We start from the raw sequence: 22,207 nt of genomic DNA, 5'->3' as shown, positions 1-22,207 counted from the left end.
CATGGGTAAAGGGGATTATTTCTTCTGCTGAGATAACATGGGGCTACATCTGCAGGGAAATGGCTGCTACCTGTTTGGTATGGTAAGCCGTCATGTACGTGAGGGGGCAGCTGTTTGCACTAATCCCACCCTGAAATTCCCCTGAGACGAAGAAGTGTTCCCTAGTTTTTGGAAATCTTCCATTTGCTGTTTAGGTTTTTAACTCCGTCGTTCGCCCCGAGCCTATTTCTCTCCCTCTGGCTCAGCAGCCTCTAAATGAAGTTGCACAGTAAAGATCCGACCCCATGCATCATACTTGTGCTGACTTTAGAGCATTTCAAATTCACTGAAGTGGATCTAAGAAATGCTGTGTGGCTCAACAATTATGCATGGGCTATATTTTACTTGGACAATCTTACACTTGAGCAAGATAAACAAAATATGATGATAAAAAGTACGCTGCATTTATATACACAAACTTTGATGAATGATCAGGTTTCACTTAATGTAAAAAAAACACCCGGGCATATAGTGTGAGTGCACAGAAACAGTATCCTCACGCCCAAAAGCATACTCGGAATATTTCTACTCTGCAAGTGATCAAATGATAATAGGCAAGTGAAAAGGCACACTCGCCTGCATTTCCTGTTTGGCGTAGACAACTGTGGTTTTTACAAGCACGGGTAGTAACTGCTTAACACTGCCCAACACTCGATCGCTCGTCAGGTAGAATTCTGAGACTTTGTGGCTACTGCTCCCCTCCTTCGATTGGTCACTTTGAACACTCCCATCCCCAGCTTGCCTCCAAATCTATGGTTGTATGTATAAGCATCTTGTCCGAACAACTTTTTTATGTGATACTATGCCAGTGTTGTTTGTTGCACTACTCCAAATAGGCCAAAAGCATTCAAGAAATGCATAATTTAAGTTTTGCTATATTCCCTCCTGGTCATCCGTGTCTCTCGGTAACATCTCCATGTTTGTCACAGTATGATTCTGTGTTGACTCCCCTGAGCATACTCCTTCCTCCAGAGTTTTGAACCAAATAGTAATTCTGTTTTGACAAGGCTCAGCATAGCCATCGAAACTATCATCTTTCCCTCTCTCTCTCTGATGCTCAACCTTTTTCTCTGTTCCTGAGGATTGGCCAGAGCAGCATCCCCACAAGGACGGACTCTCCAGCTCTTTGGAAATAAACATCCTTGACATTAATTTTCTCTCATCCGCACTGATCTCATGGGATTGCTCAAGAGGCTGTGATAGCACTCGGCCTTAAGCTGAAAGGAGAAGATAAGGTCAAAAACATAACTTGGGCAGGCGACGATTGCATGAGTCTTAACAGAGACTAGAACTTGGACCGTTGCCTCTCACTATCTCCTCCAGTAAGGAAAGTTGCAAGAAAACTCTGCTTATTAAGAAAACATAAGGACTCGAGGATTAAATAAAACAAGAAAAACAAGTTTGTGTTGGATTTCTGAAAGTCCATCTTGACTTGAATGATCTTCACTAATGCAATACTTAAAGGCAACAAGAGGTTTGTGAGAGAACTTTTAAATACTCGGGCTACAGCTGCACTTAGATTTTTAGATAAGTCTCAGTCCCACCAGGATATTAAAGAGTTAAATCCGCCCATATATTATATATGAGCCTAAAATCCAATCCTTCTAAAACCCATGTGAGTCTAAGAACCAAATACTTAGTCCAGCTGTGATCAGAGATGTCACATTATGTTAATAAATCAGTCAAATCCAACCCATTTTTTCACATCTGATTCCTAAGATTAACCAGATGAAGATTCAGCCTCATCATTCAGCCGCTAGTTTGAAGCTTCTCCTCCATGTTTACTTATGATGATGTCAAATACAGTATTATATGTCGAGTAGGAGGTTAACAACAGTTGACTCTGATGTGAGAAGTCATACTGAGCTGTAACATCCTGAGATAGAAAAATAAATCACATACGCAAAACATGCAAATATCATCATACAGTTTATAGACACAACCAAACCGAATCAAGTGGGACTGAATGCATTTATATGCACAGCTATGAGGAAAGATCTGAGCAATATAAGACAAGTATTGAATAAACTAGTGGACACTGAGAACCATAACAATTTGTTTAAACTGTAGTGGGTCCATCGTATGTGGCCCAGGACAGATTTGCGTTCACACACCTAAAACAACTTGAGCACAAGAGTCGCAGACCACCTCTAAATGTGGTTTGAGTGATCGGATCTCAGGAAACATTTGGGTAAGTTCCCACATGAGCTTCCTGCTGTCCACTTACGATCCGAACACTCAGATTGAAGGGTGTGCAGGATGTGCCACAGTCCGAAATAAGTTCTTAAGATAATATGGAGAAAGCCCTGCCGTGATTTGAATATAACTAAAACATCTCCACTTGTGTAATGTGTCACATAAAACATACTTTTGCATTTGCACCTACTATGCTCAAAGGTTGAAAATGTGGTTCATAAATTTGCTAATGAGCAAGATGTCTTGCTGTAAAGTAACAATGAAAAGCCATACATGTCAAAGCGTGACTCTTTGAGTGAACCTCTGTCAATGACGAGCAGAGCCACAGGCCCAGAGAATTCATAAGAGCTTAGATTTTCTATATGAACACTGTACTCCAGGTTGAATATTGATATTATGCAAATCTAAATCCGCTGAAACACGACCCTGGCAGTGCATCTGTCACATGTTGGGGAAATTATCGCTGCACCGTTCCATGAATATTTCTATATAATGAGAGCAAATGGGCACCCAAGATTGTTATGAAATGAAAGCACTTTATGTGTTTATTATCTCACCGTACAATCTGCATTAATTCAGGGGGGGGGGGGGCCGATGTACTCGTCGAAGCACTTCTCAGAAACTCGCTGGGGAGGATCCAAACAACATTCTGCAACATTATCGCATTTATTATTGTACCTCAAAAGAGTTATGTCTCCTTTCATTTGACTTTTAGAAGAAACGGCTTCTTGGAAACGTTGATATAAAAGTTTGCACCCGCTGTCTCTGGGGCTTTTTGGCCGCACTAATTAAAGTTGCACTGCAGCATATTAGGCCTGCTGTCGAGTTAGGGGCTGAGAGGTCTGTAACAAGGGGAGGAGAGCAGGAGGAGTGCAAAAACTGCAGATAGGAAATGCATGAAGAGGATGGAAAGTTGCATCAATCAGCTGCATGTATGGAGCAGGATCAGAATAAAGATGGTGGCAACGGTTTTTAAAAAGTGAGCGCATACACAGTTGAATTAATTATTCATGGTTGACAGTCTCCTTTTCCACAGTGTGTCTCACTGGGCCTGTGGTTCGTGTCTTTCATGTATCGAGGAATCGCTGGGTCCCGGGGCACTTGCTTAACAGTGTGCTAGGAGCGGAAGCATGGCAACTCTGGCAGTACTATAATAATTACCAGTCTGCTCTGCTCAGCTCTCCTCTAATCCCAGTTCTGTGTGCCGCACTGCTTGACAGCGTCTACATCCGCCTCACGTATAGCAAGTCTCTCAAGAATCAAATACGTCTCTCATCTGTTTAAGTGACATCACAGAGAAACTGGATGCTTGGCATCCAGTTTCTCCTAGACCTTATGTTTTCTTTGATGGGCTTATTCAAAGCCATGGACCCTAGCCATTGAGTCACCTTAGAAAACCATCACAATCCCACTTCATGTGTTGTCATTCCATCTGAATCTCACTTACATTGCTCTATTCACAAGTGAATGGGAAAACACTGCACAGGCTTCCTTCCCACTTCCTCCTCTCTTTTTCCGTGGCATCACAGCCAGTCTCAGAACTCTCCAATGGAAAATGACAGCAGCTGCACCACTGTCTTAATATTGCACTTAAAGCCAGGTTTGGTAATCAATAAGTAACCAATACATCCCACTCTCTCATTGTACCTCCCATCAGAGCTACGACCCCCCCGAAAACACATTCACTGACAACTGCTAGAAGCTGACTGTTCCATGACTGGCTCGCTAACTTCTGGCCTTTACTTTATTTATTGATGCTATCGGGATGGGTTTTATCTTATTTTTTCAAAAAAATAAGATAAAACCTTTACTTTAACAACAATCACAAAGCACATTACAGCCCCCTCTTAAAAGAGCGTCTTTAGGGGGGTTAGTGTAGAAACATTTCACATTTCCTGCGAAAAGGTAGATTCACAGGTCAGTATATCTCATGGACTTACACCTGCTAGTTGCCACAGCATGATTTCTCTGTTGTACCAGGGACACAAAAAGCCCAGTCTCAACTGTGCAGGACAGTCCAGGACAGAACAGATCCATGGAGCTTATATGTGCACAGCAGCTGGGGAATATGTCTTAGTGATGACGAACAGTTCTGCAACACACAGCAGCAGTGGCTCTGTACCACAATCGTCCATAATGTAAGACCCACAGTAAAGTTTAGAAGTTCTGAACTACAAGAACATTTAAATGGGGCAAAAAAGCCTTTTGCAGCATTTTGTCTGCTTAACCTGCAAGTCATGAAGACATTGTGAATATGAGATGCTGGGGTTTTGTTACATCAATTATTAAACTGATTCAAGCTAGGAGAGCTGACTCTGCTGCTAATGCTGGAGAAGCAATTGTGGGTTTAACATGCTTTGGGGGAGAGTTTTCATATCCTGCATTTTAGATTTGCTTAATGAGATTTTTGGGAATTGATTAAAATTATTTAGCTCATTGTTTGTCTTAATACAATTAAGTCCAACACATTTTACAAATTAAGTTTGTAGCACAGGCAAACCCATAGAACTTAATAAATGAATGAACAGGAGCGGAAAAGCCCAATGAATCCAATAGTCTTAGGAGACTCATCTGAATAAATGTATCTGAACCAATGATCCAAATAAAAATGTAGATCTTTTTCATTTAGATGTGGTTTCATAAAAGGACTGAGGTATCAGTGAAGTTCTAGTAGATTTTCTATATACCAACATCCGTTACCAATGTAATAGAAAACAACATGAGTTGAGTCCATGAGTAAATAATCTTGATGCAATAATTAAAAAGCCTTACATAATCAGTGCTGGTCTGAATAAAACAAGGAAACCTTGATAATCTACATAATGTACTGATTGCGTGTTTAATACAGTCATTTTTCAAAAACACTGAGTTTTAGCTTGTTGAGCGTGAGTGAAGATTAACCTGGATGGTTGGCTAATGTGCTTCTGGGCTAATTTAGCATTTTACAGCCAAATGTAACAGTTTAAAGGCTAATTTAACAATCTAGCCAATGGCAGGGACATGCAACTACAATTTTGTTTATTTAAACATGCTCACAACACAACAAATAGGTCACAGTTATGGCAATGACAACAGTTGAACAGTGAACTGAGGAATTAGAAAACAATCTGGCAACATGCAATACAATTTATTAGATTGGTTGGTAAGCATTTGGTTTGTCTGCAGAAGCAGGCCTAAAACTCAACTGTGACGTCTGGGAGGTAAAATGGTATGTTTAGGATTGCACACTGAGGGTGTCTCAGTGTGACCTGGGCAGCTTCTATATATATATATATATATATGTATATATATATATATATATATATATATATATATATATATATATATACTGTATATTTCTTTTCAGGTAGGATGGCTCAGAAGGGCTCCCTGTGTGCAGAGAGTGAACAAATGCCAGATTGTTTTGACAAAAACAGCTACAGACAATCCATCCTGAGGGAGAAAAGTGTGTGTGAGTGTAAAGACATTAGTGCATGCCTGAACGCACAAATGCACAAGTGCATCGCAGTGTGAATCCGTATACTTCACTGTACCATGAACATTTGTGTCCTTTCGTATCTGTAATTGATGTCGCCAGTACCTCTGATTTTTTAGCCCAAGAAATGTCTCTCCTGTCAAAGCTCCTGTATGTTTATGTCATCTGGAGACCCTTACAGGATAGTGTGGTGAACAGCAACATTAGGTGGTTTTAACACGTTTTGAATACCCTAATTACAGATTTAGCTCAAATGACGGTGTAACGGTTCATCATTTTCAGAGTACAACTTTCTCACTAAGAAAAGGGCACCTGCTAACCCAACTTGTACTTTATGTTCTTCAACTAGATATGTGCTGGACACCTTTCTTACCAAATGCCCCACTGAACCATATCTCTCCACATTGTGCAAGATATCACACAATCACTGAATTAATCAGGTTAAAAGTAAACTTCCATATCCTATCCCCTGCCCAGAGGTGTGCCCCATGGCACTATACTGGGCCCTTCTCTTTGCAATAAACATTACATCTATATATCCATCTATCACATTAGGAAGGAAATATTTTTTTTCCATTTGTGTTAGATAATGCCTTATCAATTAAATGATTATCAAAATGTTTGCTGATTTATAGTCTTTCACTTAAATTATCAGACTACTAAATAATACTTTACCTCCTTTTATATAAATCCTTACACGGTTATGCACTTTAAAGCTAAGAATGTCGGAGTCTCCCCCTTTGGTTTTCCCCAGTGGTATAATTATAAAACACCACTATGTCACATGTCAACACAGGCCCATGGGTAAAAACAAATGTCACCAGATAATCGTCTCAAACGTAACGACATAACATTAAAGACATTAGGACTTAAATGGTTTCATATTTTTTAAACACTGGGCATAACAACAGTTTGCTGTGTTTGCCAGTTGCTGTGCGCACATTATTCATGATCAAATCTTTATTATCATTATTATGTTGAACAAAACCATTATGTAAATACTTTATAGTGTGATGCTGACTCTTAACACAGGACTCTTGTTCACTTGGGGAGACCCAGCTCCTCCTCTACAACACCCTCTTCTTTTCAGGGCCAAGTCATTAGCTTTCAGTTCCTCCATGCTGCTTCAGTGGACAGAAACTTTAATTGCCACACATAAAATCGACATTACATGAAATATTATCATCTGAAGGCAGGGATAAATGAAGCAATAAATAAAGAGCTCAGTTTTAATGTCAAGCACAGACTAATTAAAAGTCCCCTCAAAATGCTGACTGTGAAATTGATGTGCAAAAGAGACACAAATTATGAGCAGTAAATTCAAGGAAGCCCGTTCATGAAACTGACAGTGTTGAGTAAAAATTGATAACATTTGAAAGCGCACAATACTGCAACACAGCGAATGCATCTCCACTTTAGGATGAACTATTTCCTGTGGCCAACTTGAGGGAATTATGTTGCACTGTAGCTGAACCACAGCAGAAGGCAACCCCAGGCTATAGGACACTAGTCTAACCCCATAACGTCCAACGTGTACGCACCAGCTCACATTCACGACATTTCTGTACTACATTTTACCACACATACAAGATTAGTCTCACTGTACAAAAACAGGGGGCATATGAGTTATTAGCCCAGCGATACCACCAGAGCTTATTGATCTGCTGTGACATATGAAATCACAAGCTTTTGGTCTGGCAGTTATTAGCCGAACTCCCGGGAGGAAAAATTACAGAGAATTAATGATTTCTGTACTTTCCGAACTACGATAGTTGCAACTGTGCATTTTATGTTTTTTCCAATTACAGAGTGAAACATGCTTCAAGCTGATGGGCATAGGTCAAAAGAGAAAAGTCAAAACTGTGCATATTTAGAAGACGCATCTGTACGAGCTGAATCTATAGATCAACTTGAAGGAAAACACCAGTATTTATCTGCTGTGTATCTGTTTGACAAACTATGGGGAAATGAGAGAGAGCTGACAATAAAGCCAGAATAATTTCTGGTTATGAGATCAGTCCAGAACTAAGCTAACAACTAACGTCAGAAAAGTTTATATTTTGGTTGCTGTGAAATATGTAGTGGTTTTTTGTTGTTGTAAAGAACAAATACAAATGTTGATTTGATGATGGTTCATGATAAGTCATTGATCACCAGTTATTTAGAGTCATGCTCTCAGAATAATGAATGTAAATCCATATTGTAGAGATTGAAATAGTGAGACTTTGGATCAGTGACCATTTTGACAAGCGGAAAAATCTAAATTGAAACAAACATGAACAACCAAAGTTTGACCCATTGATGTATGAACTGTAATCCATCTAATATTTGTCAAGATATTTCACTGAAAAGCATCAACATCTTTAATATTTTTAGGCTTTTTAAAGATATGATAAGTGAAAATTTGTGTTTCTCTCCTCTGTATAAGGTAAATAGAATGTGCTATCATTAGGTTCCACAGTCTGTGTGTAGCAATGCCAGCTATAGCTCCATCTCTTATTCTCTCTTCTCATTCAGTTTGAACAGCTCTATTCTTCTCCAGGTGGAAGCTTCTTATGTCATCATTTCACTGAACTGAAATAAGGAAGTTGAGAGCATGAAAATGCCTTTGACAGAGGGGGGGGGGGGGGGGGGGGGGGGGGCTGGGGCTGCTGCGGCTTCTCCGCTGTCTGATGTTTGAAACGAGGCAGATCTTGAGGGTTTGTCAGTGAGTCCAGCTGAAACTGAATGTGCTATGATGATTGCATTGTTCCAAGGCAATGGAAGTGTGAGGAAGATGTGGGTAATGGCAAGGGTAAGATGCATTCTTTGTGATACTTAGTGATGACTAACAGTGCTGCAACACACAGTGTGTACTGTTACATAAAATAATTCTGCTCAATCAAGTAACGCAAAAAATTTGCTTTGCCTTGTTGTTAATGCAGCGAAACACTTACAAACCCCTTGGGAAGTAATGATTCAGTCTTGTACACAGGCCTCGTCATTGCTCAGACATTAATCAGCTCTCCATCCAAGTCCAATCTTGAAAGCTGCCGCATGATCATTTAAATTCTCTTTTATTCAGTAAGAGCAAATACAACTCAACAGCATGAAGAGACTTCATGGCCAGGGCACCATGCCGCTGCTTGTTAGAAGTGGGTTACAAGGTTCTTGGAGGAGATAGAAACTGATGGGTTGGACTGCTGCAGTGCTGTTATTGTCTGAGGCCTTGGTGTGAAATCAAAGAGAAGTTTCGCTCTATCGCTTTCTGCTTTGGAAAGGAGCCTAGAAAATTGAGCAATAATATTCTAACAGTTAGTGTTAGTTAATGTGATGGTTGTCCCTTCTTTTTACTGATGTGTTTTGTGGTGTGGCACCGCTAACCATGTTGGAATGGGATAATAGGTGCATTAAGCACAGTCAGCTCATGTTCCACATTAATCCAACTTTAAATATGTCTTCCGATACATCGCATTCCAATGAATATCTATGAAATCTATTCAAATTGTGCAACTATCTGAGTGGTGTATGCAAATGCTATTATGCTATAATACATTATAGCATACTGTGTATTCATATATATATAGCCTTCAGGTCAAGGTTGGAGGTTTTAATTCATGAACCATCAGAATAAATGCTCAAATAAAACCTCAAACAGGCAGCCAATATGTATGTGTTTTATGTGCATGTATTTCTATAATTTTAAGCCCTCACCAGATTTTGCAGTTTAATTCGTGTATAACTTTTTCTTTTTTTCAACCTCTGCTGTCAAAACCTAAAACACATTTAGTTTTTTAAGAATCAACAATTCCAGATTTGCTTCATATTTCTGCTCACAGCCAGGCACCAGAGAATGAAACTGCTTTATTTCAGAAACAACAGGAGAGTGAAGAGAAGTTTTGCCAGAACCCTGGTGCTGTTACGATTCAGCCACAGATCAAACTGAATTCTTGGCAACACAGAATAAACAATATGCTTTCATTTTACCGGTGAGTTTCAGTTTGATGCTCCAGATATGACAATGCTATGCAAGTGATATTGGTTTAAAAGAAGTTCATAGACCATGGTACGGTCCGTCATCCGCTATTTACAGTTGTTTTTTGAGTTGCTCTCTTTAGGTCTATTATTTAAAACTCGAAGCACGGGTTAGAGAGTGAGCGGAGTCAGGGGGGGGGGGGGGGGGGGGGTGGAGGCTGAATAAAAGACTGATGCACGCAGCCATGAAGACAGATTTTACTCATTTACCAAACATTATGCAGTAATCAGTGTTGATATTGCGGCAGTGGTTAGAAACAAATTCACTTTTAAACTGTAGCGAGTCAGAGATGTCAACTGAGTCTCTGTCCGTGTGTGTAAGCATGTCTTAAGAGATAGAGAGAATAAGGCGAGCAGAGTCATGATGGACCGAATGAATTCATCTGTATGACTTACAATATAATATATAATAAGTCCCAGTTTGTGGGTTCATTTATCTAGTTAAATAAATTCTTGAGGAGGCAGACCATGATATTAGCAAAATACAGTGACATATCACCCGAAAAAAAAGAAACCGGCAATGGACTCAGCCAACAGCAGATAGACGATATATTCATGTCATATAAGTGTTACTGGGAAATTAGAGTTGTATGTATCAGCCCAGTACTTGCACTTCACTTTGGTGGAAAAGGTGTATTTCTCTCGTCGTCTGATGAATCCTAGTCACCGTCTGTAAAAGGGAAGCATGATATATTGTGGCACTGCTGATTGCCATGCATTTGATTCAATCTCACATTAGTAATAATAGTGTAAAGTACAGTACCTATCTGTGAGCTGAGTTAAGGAAAGCATCGAGATGTTTGTGTGTGATAGGGTGTGTGCTATAGGATATGGTTATGGATGTCTTACTGTATTTTTGTGGTAATATAATCATAGGATAGGGTTTTAACAGAACGTAGCTGTACAAGTTAGCTGTGCCACCTCAGAAATCATCAGAAAATATGATGTGGGCCATGTAGAGATGAGCCTTCAGTAAATGGCTGAGTCATATCTTAGACAAAACACAAGTTGACAGGCGCTCTGCAGAAATAAGCTGCAGCTAAAATATGTTTAATAAATAAGGACGTTTGCAAATGTCATACCCTGAAGATTTCAGACATGTGCCGTGAAAACAGGTTAGTTCACTGGCTCATATTAAAGAATGAATCGCTTTTTCTGCCTGTGCAACACTGGTATCTCCTCATAGCCCTGGGTTTTTATGCTAGTAAACCTAAAATGGAAACCCCTAATCACCTCCAATGTTTTGCAAAACTCATCTCCAATGTTTTTTTGGTCTGGGATGTGCCTCCATGTACATTGAAAAAACTTTTGGGGTGGATTTCGAACAGATCGAATGCACTTTGCGCCACAGCAGGTTAGCATAAAACAAATAAGATAAGAAGCAATTTCATTCAATTTAGTAGTTTAATGTAGTTGATAGTCAAATTGTATAATTAAATATAAATATCAGACAGTTTACCACATTGTGAATTTCAATAATGTAATGTTGCTTTATTTAAATAAATCTAAGTTTAATAAAAGTTCATTTTTTAATTAATTTCCATTTATGTATTTTATTTATATTTTATGTACTTTAACCAGCAATCTAAAAGCAAGGTTTATTTCCCCCGATATTACCCCAAAATACAGACAAAATAAGTCGTATTTTTAAAATGCCGACAATGGCATTTGGGGGTGGAGCCCGTATACGAGTTGGAATTACAGACAGAAATCTGAGCTGAGTTTATGAGGCTTCATAAAGCTTTGGCTGCAGAATGACTTCCTGTTTGATCAGTAATCCCCAGCGCAGAACTCAAATTGAAATATAACAATTATCGTCTCTTTTTCTTTCTAATATCCACCTTGTGTTACCTACAGTGTTTCGGTATGTAATGTGAGTGAGTTAAATAATGTTCTCTGCTGCCTCATCATGTTTACATGCTATTCTCTTTGGAGGAGAAAACCCAGCAGGTTGATGCTTGTATAATCTCTCCTGACACAATGCTCATGTAGGATCGCGTCTCTACTTAGACAGAGATGCTTGGGATGAATTCCTAGTTGCTCTGCAAATGACGCACAAGCGTGGCATCTGAATTTCGCGCTGTGTGCATGATGTTGGAGACACTGCTGAAAGACACTCGGCAAATCCAAGATGTACTGGCAGACTGAGTAGGACCACACTGGCTTTAAAGTTTCAAATGAATGTGAAATCATGATAACAGCCGCGTCTCCATGGTTACGATGCTGTCACTTGGGGGGAAGCAGAAGAAGACGAAGAAGACCGCCTCTGACTGAAAGAGATGACATGTTATTGGTAGAGAGAGAGAGGTTTGCCTGCTGGGGGGGGGAGCAGTTCGCTCTCACTCCTCACACCAGGGGAGAGTGCAGTGTTACGGTCCACTGAGGGGCGGGGAGCTGTCCTGCATATGGCCTCTACGGTCCAGCCGGCCCACCAGTCAAAGCCCACCTGCTCCTCAGCAGGGTCAAGCAGATCCTGACACATTTCCTGTTGCACATACGCAAAGAGACGACCAGAAAACGTCATCTGCATCTTTCCATTAGAGCCAGGGCTTGAATTGTTCTAGGCATTCATGCATGTGTCACAGCCACAGTGGGATCACATTTGTCCTTCTCAAGGGAGAGAGTGCATAACCCGACCTTCCTGAACTATATGTATCAGAAGACGTTATTGTCTCCACCATTTATGTTATGTTTTCATTGCTGTTTCTCTGTTTGTTATCAGGAGGATACAAAAACTAGTGCACTGTTTTTCTGAAATCTTGGGGTGAAGGATATGGTGCAGACCTTAGAAGAACCCATTTCCGTTCCGGGCAGATCTAGAGGAAATAAGGTCCATATATTTATTTGAGTGTGTGCAATTTGATGGGGATCGATTGAATTTATGGGGATTGTAGGGACTTGGCAGAGGTATGCGATCTATGGAGGGCCATTCTAGCTCATACATGCAGTAAATTTACTTTTTAATTATTTACTTTTAAGTGAATCATCCTATTCAGAAAATGCACTTTATTAGGATGGTATTTATAGTTTCTAATAATGTATTAATTGTCCTGAATACTGCATAGGGATTGTCTCTTTGTTTCTGCTTGAAAGTAAAGTTCAAGCAAGTGAAAGGGTTTAACGATTATCATCTGATCCCCAAAAACACAAACACCATCGATGCTCACCACATGAACTACAGCTGTCAACACCTTGGTCATTCCTGCCTTGTCTTGCCTCCATACAGATGAAAAGTGAAGCATGTGGAATGCTGTGTATAAACTCAGGGTTGATTTAGTATCTGTTCGGGACCTTTTGCCTAAATCACATGACCTTCATCAGAAGATGAGATTTTATTTAGTTATACATTTTCTCATTTAGCAATGGCAAAATTGGTCTGTCTGTCTTAGAAACTGTCCATAAAATTGGTCCAGATTGAAATAAAAACTATTTGATGGATTGTTATTACATCTTTCACAGGCATTCATGGTCGTCTGTTGATGAATCATAATTTCTTCCACAACATTTGGCTCGAGCACCAAAAGGAAGTCAAGGTTTTCACTTCTGAAGGAAATATCTCTATCTGCTTTATTACAAAATTCAAATTTTGAAATAAAGCATCAAGTAGAGCCCCAGAAGATCAATGCTTCTGACTAAAGCGTTTTTTAGTTGTTTACAGCTATTGGATAGTTCGCTTACTGATAGAATTAATTGTTGAACCTCTACACAAACCCAGCTGTTATAATGTATCTGCGTTGGAGATTATTCATTTTCGGTCTGTTTCATGTCCTACGTGAAATGTGGCTCAGTTCCAGGTTTATCTCGGTGATGAGTGACAACAGTGTTCCTGGCAAAAATATTGTGCAACTGTGCAGGCCCAGTTCTAGCCAGCCTGAACTGATTCATTCAAAACCTTGCTGCATGGCAGAAAACGTCGCGTGTATGGAAAATTGGAGTCTTAACACTGAGAAGCCCATGGGGTTGGTCCATTGATGCGCGCTTGGCCTTTCTCGTATAAGTTAATGTGGATTGTGTGTGGATCGTTCTCACTGCTCTACAAAAACCTACTATCCACCACAGAGCTGGACTCGCGCTTCTTTTCCTCCCACGTGAATGAAAAAAGCCCATCTCCAGTCAATAGTAGCAGTCTGTAACTAAATATACTTTCCTCTGTATTCTTGCTTTGTCTAGGCAGTGATACGGTTAATCTGCAAGAGAGAGGGAGAGAGAGAGGTTCACATAACTCGCTGAGAGAGGAGGTAGGGAGGAGTGGCACGGATCCAGGTGACTCACAACATGTGACAGGGGGGGGTCAGTGCTGTGGGAGGTGGCGAGATGAATGACTGAGGTGTGAATCCTGGTTGCTAATGGAGGCATCCACCTCCACCGAGCTCTTTTTTCCTGAAGTCTATGATCAGCTCATCTTTTGTACAGCTACGGGCATTCAGCCTTTTGGGCTCAGGGTTTGAATATGACGTTCTCAATTTGTACTTAGCATAAAATCTGTGTTTATTCAAGACTATCCAGATTTGGTTGTCACGCAAAAACCCCCCCACTGTGTTTGTTAATGCAACTTTACGACGAGGTGTGCACAGCTTCACAAAACGTACTCCGGGTAATCTCTACCAACACGGAACTCTTTATATATAATTTTTTATAATGGACTGTTTCATGCAACTTGTACATTTTTGCTTTATGTCAAATCTGAAATGCTTCCTCTTCACACTTCACCGACTAATCTGACCATTCTCCGCGCCTGTTGTTAGTTGCCCTGGTTACAAAGTCCTTCAGCGTGGCATCATAGTACAGTGGCGTTCCTGCTCAGTGCGGGGAAAAGCTTCATTTGCTTTGGAGGAGGGTCTATGTAATATGCTGCATATTGCTAAATTTAGAAGATTTTTTTTATTGAGGTCCAGGAGGTCTGTTTATGTCTTCAAACAGCGAGCAGAGTTAAAACATTCATGCACATTACCGCACGGATCAGTGCTAAGATTGTGTCTTTCACGCAAGAGGAGCAGAACAGTTGTTTTGAATGATTTGTATTGGTTAAGCTCATTCACGTCTACCACCTGCTCGCTTCCCTCCTCTTATCTGTTGACAGAGATTCTGCAAAGTGGATTTGATTAAGGGAGAAACTGCTGCAGACTAATTGTCTCATTAGTGAAGCACATTTAGGTGAGAGAGTGTTTCTGCTTCATATAAACAATATGTTCCCACAAGTATCTCCCCTCTCAACACATGCAGGGCGGATCCATAGAGACTGTGAGTTCCTGCACAGTCCGCTATATTTTGTTCCCCGATCCAGTTCATCACACGGCTCAGGAGTGTGACAGACTGAGGCCATGATAGCCTACAACCTGAAAACAAGCCATAAAACACAAGGTTTCAGGAAACTATCAGGAAGATGTAAAGATGATGTTACAGCTTTCTTTGAGTTGTTTCTAAAACACATTTAATCTTATTTGTTGAATTCAGTCTCACGTCCCATAACCATCAATAAATAAATTTGTCTTGGAAAAAAAGTAAATTAGCCAGTGTCTGTGGCACTCGCAGGACCGTAGTGAATATTGGACTTACACATTAATTCCTCCTTAACTGCTGGAGACAGGTAGCTGCTAACAGATTTGTCACATTGACTTGAAAGGTGATGTTGTAAATGTTCTCCCCTTGTTTCTGATGGCTCCAATTAAAATTTGTAATTGGATTTTAATGCCTCGTGTTTCCGAGGCAAAGAAAATGACTGATGCCCACAAATACTTTTTGCTGTGCTCTTTAAACGGTAATTGCATTCTTTATTTGCACAATAAAACAATATTATTCACAAAGTACTGTAAGCAATCAAGCATGCTGGCACCAATGATTAACTATTCTTCAGAATAAAAAAAAAGAACTCCACTTCCTCTGGTGACTCAGACCTCCTTTAACATTTCAGATTTAATTGCGCACATGTCTAAAAACTTGCTTGCTTCATTAACAAGCCCTTTCAGCCTCCTCCTTTTTTTTTGCCGGAAGCCAAACTGCACAGTTGCAGTTTTCAAAATTGTAAACTGACAAAGCTGAGTGTGTGATCTTGCTTCAAAATCCAGTGTGAAGACAGAAATAGAGATGGATCCATATAAGCCTGTTCAACCTCCATCATGCCTCTCTATCAGAGTGTTTAAAAACAGTACTGAAATCTATCCTTCAGGCTGATAACAGAGCATCATTAAGTCCTGATTCAAGGGTTCAACACAAAGCACATCACTACAAGAGCATGAGGGAGAACCATCGATTTTAGACATGCAACTGCCGTGCTGTGTCTTCATGGTCTGTCATGCAACTTTAATGAAAATAGATTTCCCCTGTCCTTCACCTGTGCAACATGCCGTGGAAAACAGCTCAACATGTAGAGGAAACAATAATAGAAGGGGAAGAGAATCTAATAACATGACTGACACACAAAACATAATATACCTTGGAGCTATTGTTTTTATTTGATGGTTTTTTACCGCTGCAGTTGCTGTTTTTTTCTTGCATAGATCTGATTTGGCTAGTAAAAGAAGATGTCATTAGAAAATGTCTGAACATTTCATCAGTGTTTTGTTCCATGGAGTAGAGCCCTGCAGCGGTTTTGCCTTGATACGTAAAATGTCACCTGAGAAATTACCTTGCACACTCAAATAGGATGGAAAATGTCATCTATTTCTTCAGGACCCAGTCAGCAAACACCACAACTCAATATAAAGCCTTCCATCCATCATGGCCTTTATCGCTTCAACCCCTGCTATCTGCACCACTGTTGTGAATGAGAAAATGACAGAGCAGGCGGCCAGGGTGACAAACTAAGTGGTGATGACAGTAATGCTCCACACGGGAGGCCCATTACTTCTAATGCACAGTGGATTGGAGAGGATGTGCCAGATTGAGACTACAGTAACGTCACCGCGTGCCTTTGCATAGGCGACTCGCTCGCAGATGAAAATGCATACAGTGGCAGCATGAATCAATGCTGAGGTGAAATATTAATCCATTTCCATTTAAAATTCCCCTTCAAATTGTTCTATTTGTGGATGCTGGGCAGGACGGCTCTTTGAAGCTGCATGGTGCCATAAGTAACCCTTTCAATGAGGTTTGAGTGCAGAGCACACTCCTGATGGATTTCTTCCACTGGACACTTCCTCTGTCTTCATCATGATTCAAGGCCCTAAAGAAATAACTCCCTGTTTCTTATAAATGGATACTGATGGTTTCTTTCCGCTGTTCTACGCTCTGCCTGATAAAAGATGTAACGACAGCAGTTTATGTTGGTAATTAGTTCCCAGATGTCTGTGACAGGAGGAAACAAGCCGCATGAAAGGCTGATTAATCCATATCATCCTTTAGAGGATGACACTAATGTCATATTTCATGTGATACCTCCTTCCTCGTCAACACTGAGCAGCAAAACGAGCCAGATAAGGTCCCTATTCCACGGGTTTAAAAACCCACTAACATCTGGCTTTTGTTTGCAATGCGATGGATACAATCTGTATTCTGAAAGGTAAACTCCCCTTCTGCCAAAGTAGAGTAAAAGAGGAATCAGTTTGCAATGGGTAGAGCTGCAATACCATGAATGAAACTAACAAACTCTATTAAAAAAGTAAAGTCCATGCAGAGTAGACAAGGAGGCACTGAGAAACCAGTGTCAATACAATTGTCCACCAGTTAGTGTAAGTGAATCCTGATTGGAGAACAGGATTGTGTGACAGCTTTATCAAACAGAGCTCCGCCCACTTCAAATCAAAGGAGCACTGAGAATAACATGCCTCCATGAAGATCTCATCTGAAACCAGCCAAATCGTTTCCAGGATGGCTGATCTTGTGTGTTCGTGTTTAACCTTTTCGCCCTCATGAGGCAGTGACAGAGAAAATCCAGAATGATGTGGAAAACTTTTTACGAAGCCTTTTTTTGGCTGTGGAAAGCTAAACGGATCTGGCAGTGTTTTTTGCAAAGAAGAAGAATGCATGGAATAAAATAAAAGAGAGAGGATTTCTCTGGTTCCGCTGGGTTTAACTCTGATCCTTTTTTTTTAACTATCCATTAAAACTTCAAAAGTACAAGATGTGCAAGAGTGCAATGCTAAATCGATGTACTTTCATAGAGAAAGAGAGTTTGGGTCAAAAATGATTTTACCGTAATCTTTTATTAATCTTCTTTCTAAGGACTTATACTTGAATCGTGTGTAAATGCGTTTGCACAGTTGACTTTCTCCATGAATGCTGAGTGTTGCATGTGAAAGGATTTATTCTTCGCCAGGCTACAGGTACGTTTGTCTTCATCTCAGTTTCAAAGCTGAATCCAGAGCGCAGTGGAATCCACCAATCATCTTGACGCGCAGATCAACGCGACACCTAGATGACATTTGGGAGGCGGGCCCATCCTCCGACAGCCTCCGAATTAACACATTATATTAATAATATCAATAATAAACTACGGCGAGCTGTGTAAAGACGTGGGATGGTTTGTGCACCGCCAGTCATATTTACTGTCAAGTAAAGATGAATAACTAAACAGCAGAGAGCGAGTCACCATGTGCACGGGTGAGCTCTTATAACAGGGACGGGGACAATCAAGCCGTGATGTGTGCACCCACGGTAAATCTAGTGAGTTCACGTCCAACGCATCAGTCATCTCCGACACCAACGTGAGCTTTCATGCTCAGATTAGCCGTTTAATGTCAGACGCTGTGCGGCGGCCTGACTGCTTCACGGCTGTGACAGGTATCACGGCAGGATTTATACGATGTGGTATCCCCCCCCCCCCCCCCCCCCCCCCCACACACACACACACACACACACACACATGCAAACACTCATTTTACTCTCTCTCACAGCAGGATATTGATTCTCTTTAAAGTGGAGTGAGAATGAGCACAAATACAAAATAAAAAAATAACACGTGTGTTGCTGGCGTTAGTCTCTGGTGTCACTCGTATTTGCCTGGGCAGCTTGAGTCATGTGAGGACGGCCCCGGCTAGGGTTTGATGGGTGGACAGCAGCAGCAGCAGCAGCAGCAGCAGCAGCAGGGCTAAAGCTGAAGAGACAATCAAACGCAGCCCCTTTCACTGAAATATCCTCCACTGAATCAGTGATGACCTTGGCAGCGTTTATGTAAGTTACGTAGAAGTGACTGTCTACAGGATATATTTTGTTTTATAGGACATGTTTTGGTCTGCAGGAAGTGATATTTAAAAGATCGTATTTATATTACATGACACATTTGTGAAATAGGAAACATCTGCAGGCTGTTTGGGGTTGTTTTCTAATGAGCAAGCTGCTTTCACATTATTTCATTTCCTCTGTTCTGCGGCGTGGTCTTCTGTATCTGTTTCGTATGGCCAGAAAAACACAGTTTGTACAGTATTAAAACCTGTAATTATGATGTATACCTCCCATGTGGGTTATGTAAAGTCAATACAACAGTCAGCCTCTGCAGCAGCTGAGTATCCACACGCGTTTGATTCCTCTCTTCAAAGCGAAAGACTACACTCACAGTCCACACACCACACTTTTCATAAAAAAGGAGCCAGTCCTATCTTATTACTTCAGATATAACCCGTCCACACTTGTGGGATGCTCTCTCTAACTTAAGTCATTAAACTCCCTTCTCTTGTATATAATACAGGTCCCTCATTCATACTTAAACGCCTACCACTCTTATTTTCTCACAACAATATAGTGAAACATCATAGTGGGAGCATCGCACGGCACTCCAATAATGTCAGCATCTACTGCCTCCTCCCAGAGGCAGTTCCTGTGCTTTAGTATCGAAGTGTGTACCTCACTCTCCATAGAGGAAATTACCCTGCCCTTCTGGGTAAATACATAAATGTTGGGTCCACAAATTTCTCCGTGGCATGCACACATGATCTCTTCCTTGCACCAAATGCCAATGTATGTTCCGGTGCTGCTGCTCAATGTGTGTTTGGATCTCATGCACGTAGTCAGCACAGTTCACTTCATGACAGAGACACATGGTTAAGTTGGTGTGTCGTGTGGCTCCAGCACAGGAGCATTAGTGGCTGAGGACTCAAAGGTCCCATAACCTTTTTAATGAGCAAGAATAAAAAACCACACGCACGGTGAAGAAGAAATATATAATATCTTACACACAAAGGTGACTAACACAGTGCAATGTGTACTCTGCTGTAAACAGAATCACAATAAAGGCACGAAGTAATACTGTATATCTACAATACAACTTTCTAATTACTTCCATTTATTTACAGCACCATTTGACACATTTCTACATCTTCAGTCACACTTTCAGAGCAGTCCTCACACTTCCACATTGCTCTGTCGTGCCAGTAGCTCATGCAGAATTCAGTTAAGGCAGCTCTCCCCAGAGATCTCATTGTTTACAAATTGTGAGACTATATGTGATCTACTGAGCCTTCCTGCTGCTGCTGCTGTTGCCGCTGCCATGGGGCCACCTGGGGTCCGCTGCATGTCTGGACCTCTTCTGGGAATGAGCAAATCATTACCTATGCCTCACTGATGACCCGGCACACATTGCTCATCTTTAATGGCCTCAAGGAGATGACACACGGATGAGTGGTACCACCTATAGTGGAAATGCTCCCTTGGTGGGTTTTTTCCTTGAGTAAATTCGAGTGTTTGGCTCAGTTGATTTACTGCGCTCACAAAGGTGCAGACATGAATGTATATCTTAAGAGCAGATTAATAATAATACATGTCAAGAGATGGATTGAAAATTCATTATTAAATGTCAGAGATCTGGCATCTGAATCTGCAGGAGCTCAGAGATTAGTGGCAGTGTGTCACAGTCTGATTTATCCATGCATGCTGAAGATAGTCTTTTATAAAGTTGTGCAATTACACAGGGCAATTTTTCAGTGTGTAGAAAGGTCATCAGTGCAAAAAAACGTATTTTGCATATGGCATTTGATCGCCATTAAACTAAATACATAAGGAGATTTTCATCCAAGCCAGGATTAGATTTGTTGCATTCATACAGGTCTTGTATCATGGTCTTTGCTCGGCAGAGATCAAGTGCCTGAAGATTCCATCTTTGCGTCTTTAACCCTCCACGACATGAAGAGCCACCACAGACACAACGTCAGATTTGTCATCTGACGTTGTCTTTTCACATTAAAAGTTTGCACCGTAAGGGAGTTTGGGGGGTTCAAGACAAGTCACTAGGAAGGATCATTATGGGTTGGAAGGCACATAAGCACCCCCACTGAGGTGCAGCATCAGAACTAATGTGAGCCTGTGGAGTAAGTGAAGACTTTGTGCTGCAATAAAATCAGATGTCAAAGGCTCTTATATACTGTCTTTACAGTGGGACAGGAGAAGGGGGGGGGGGGGGGGGGGGCACAGCATTACTGTGGCTCTAAATGAAACATTTAGAGCCACAGTAATGCTGCTCTATCTGAAGAGTTTGCAATAAAGTTTAGTCAAATGAAACACCCCAATGGCTTTGTGTGTGATGTCAATTTTAAAACATGTTTTTTGTGTATTTGCTTGAATAATTTTAGGAAACATTTTTTTCTGCAATCAGTTTCAAACCTATAGGGACTAAAACTTTGTAGTGTAATAATTCATTTAGACTTTACACAAATTGTGCAGAATCCATTAAAATATGTTTATGGTGGGTTAATTGACGCTGGATCCAGTGCCCATTTCTGATTCTCAGAAATATTACGTAAGAAACTTAAACTGAATTAGAAGCAGTGTTATATATACATTTAAATGCATTCATAAAAGGGAGGGAACCACAACAAGTCATCGCATCCTGAGCTTGTCTTGCGCATCCCGCAGATGTGAACTGCATATCACAAGAAAAAAACAAACATCACAACTTACCTTGACACCAAATTCCGCCTCCAAATGTACGATCCGGTCAAGGATGAGTCTGTCCTCGGAGAACACCCACCTTACTCCTGTAACACTAAACGTCCCTGTCAAGTTTACAGAAGATAAAAGTAGTTGTGCGTAAAATTCGTGCGCTCCTCCGCTCTGTAGTAGTGTACCATCTGTTGTGCCTGCGCGCATCGAGCTCTGCGCTGTGAGGAGGAGATGAGAGGGAGGGAAGGGAGGAGGGGCAGGAGGTTTGGTTCCGAGAGCGCAGCGCAACGTGGAGACGAAGGAAAGGAAAGGAGAGGAGAGGGGAAGGAGGTTTGGTTCCGAGAGCGCAACTTGGAGAGGAGAGGAGTCAAGGAGAGGAGAGGATGAGGGGGAGAGGTGACAATGTGGAGGAGAGAAGAGGAGAGGAGAGGAGACGAGGATGCACACAGAGGGGTCAGATCCAAATCTGAGCCGGTTCAAATCCCACATCATCAAACTGTGTAATGACGTGTGACATGCCACCTTTGGGTTAAAGATGATAATTGATTGTAAGGATGCACCTTTGACCATAAACTCACTGATGGAAGTTGTTAGGATCAGGGGCGGATCCACAGGCTAGGCCAGGGGGGCTTTGGCCCCATCTGGAATCGGATTGCCCATTGAACTGCCCCTATC

At 41.1% G+C, this 22,207-nt stretch overlaps 1 protein-coding gene across 1 annotated transcript in view; it reads right to left on the bottom strand.

Annotated features, from left to right (window-relative positions):
* Positions 1-21,723, bottom strand: part of camkvb (CaM kinase-like vesicle-associated b) — a 32,109-nt gene extending 10,386 nt beyond the window's left edge. Inside the window, exon 1 of the mRNA XM_053441897.1 lies at positions 21,551-21,723. The gene's annotated coding sequence lies outside the window, so the exon portion shown is untranslated. The remainder of the gene's footprint in view (positions 1-21,550) is intronic.
* Between the last annotated feature and the right edge of the window lie 484 nt (positions 21,724-22,207).

The sequence above is a fragment of the Pleuronectes platessa genome, chromosome 2 (assembly GCF_947347685.1).
Source record: "Pleuronectes platessa chromosome 2, fPlePla1.1, whole genome shotgun sequence".
Classification (NCBI taxonomy): domain Eukaryota; kingdom Metazoa; phylum Chordata; class Actinopteri; order Pleuronectiformes; family Pleuronectidae; genus Pleuronectes; species Pleuronectes platessa.
This window is presented reverse-complemented; position numbering and strand designations above follow the sequence as displayed.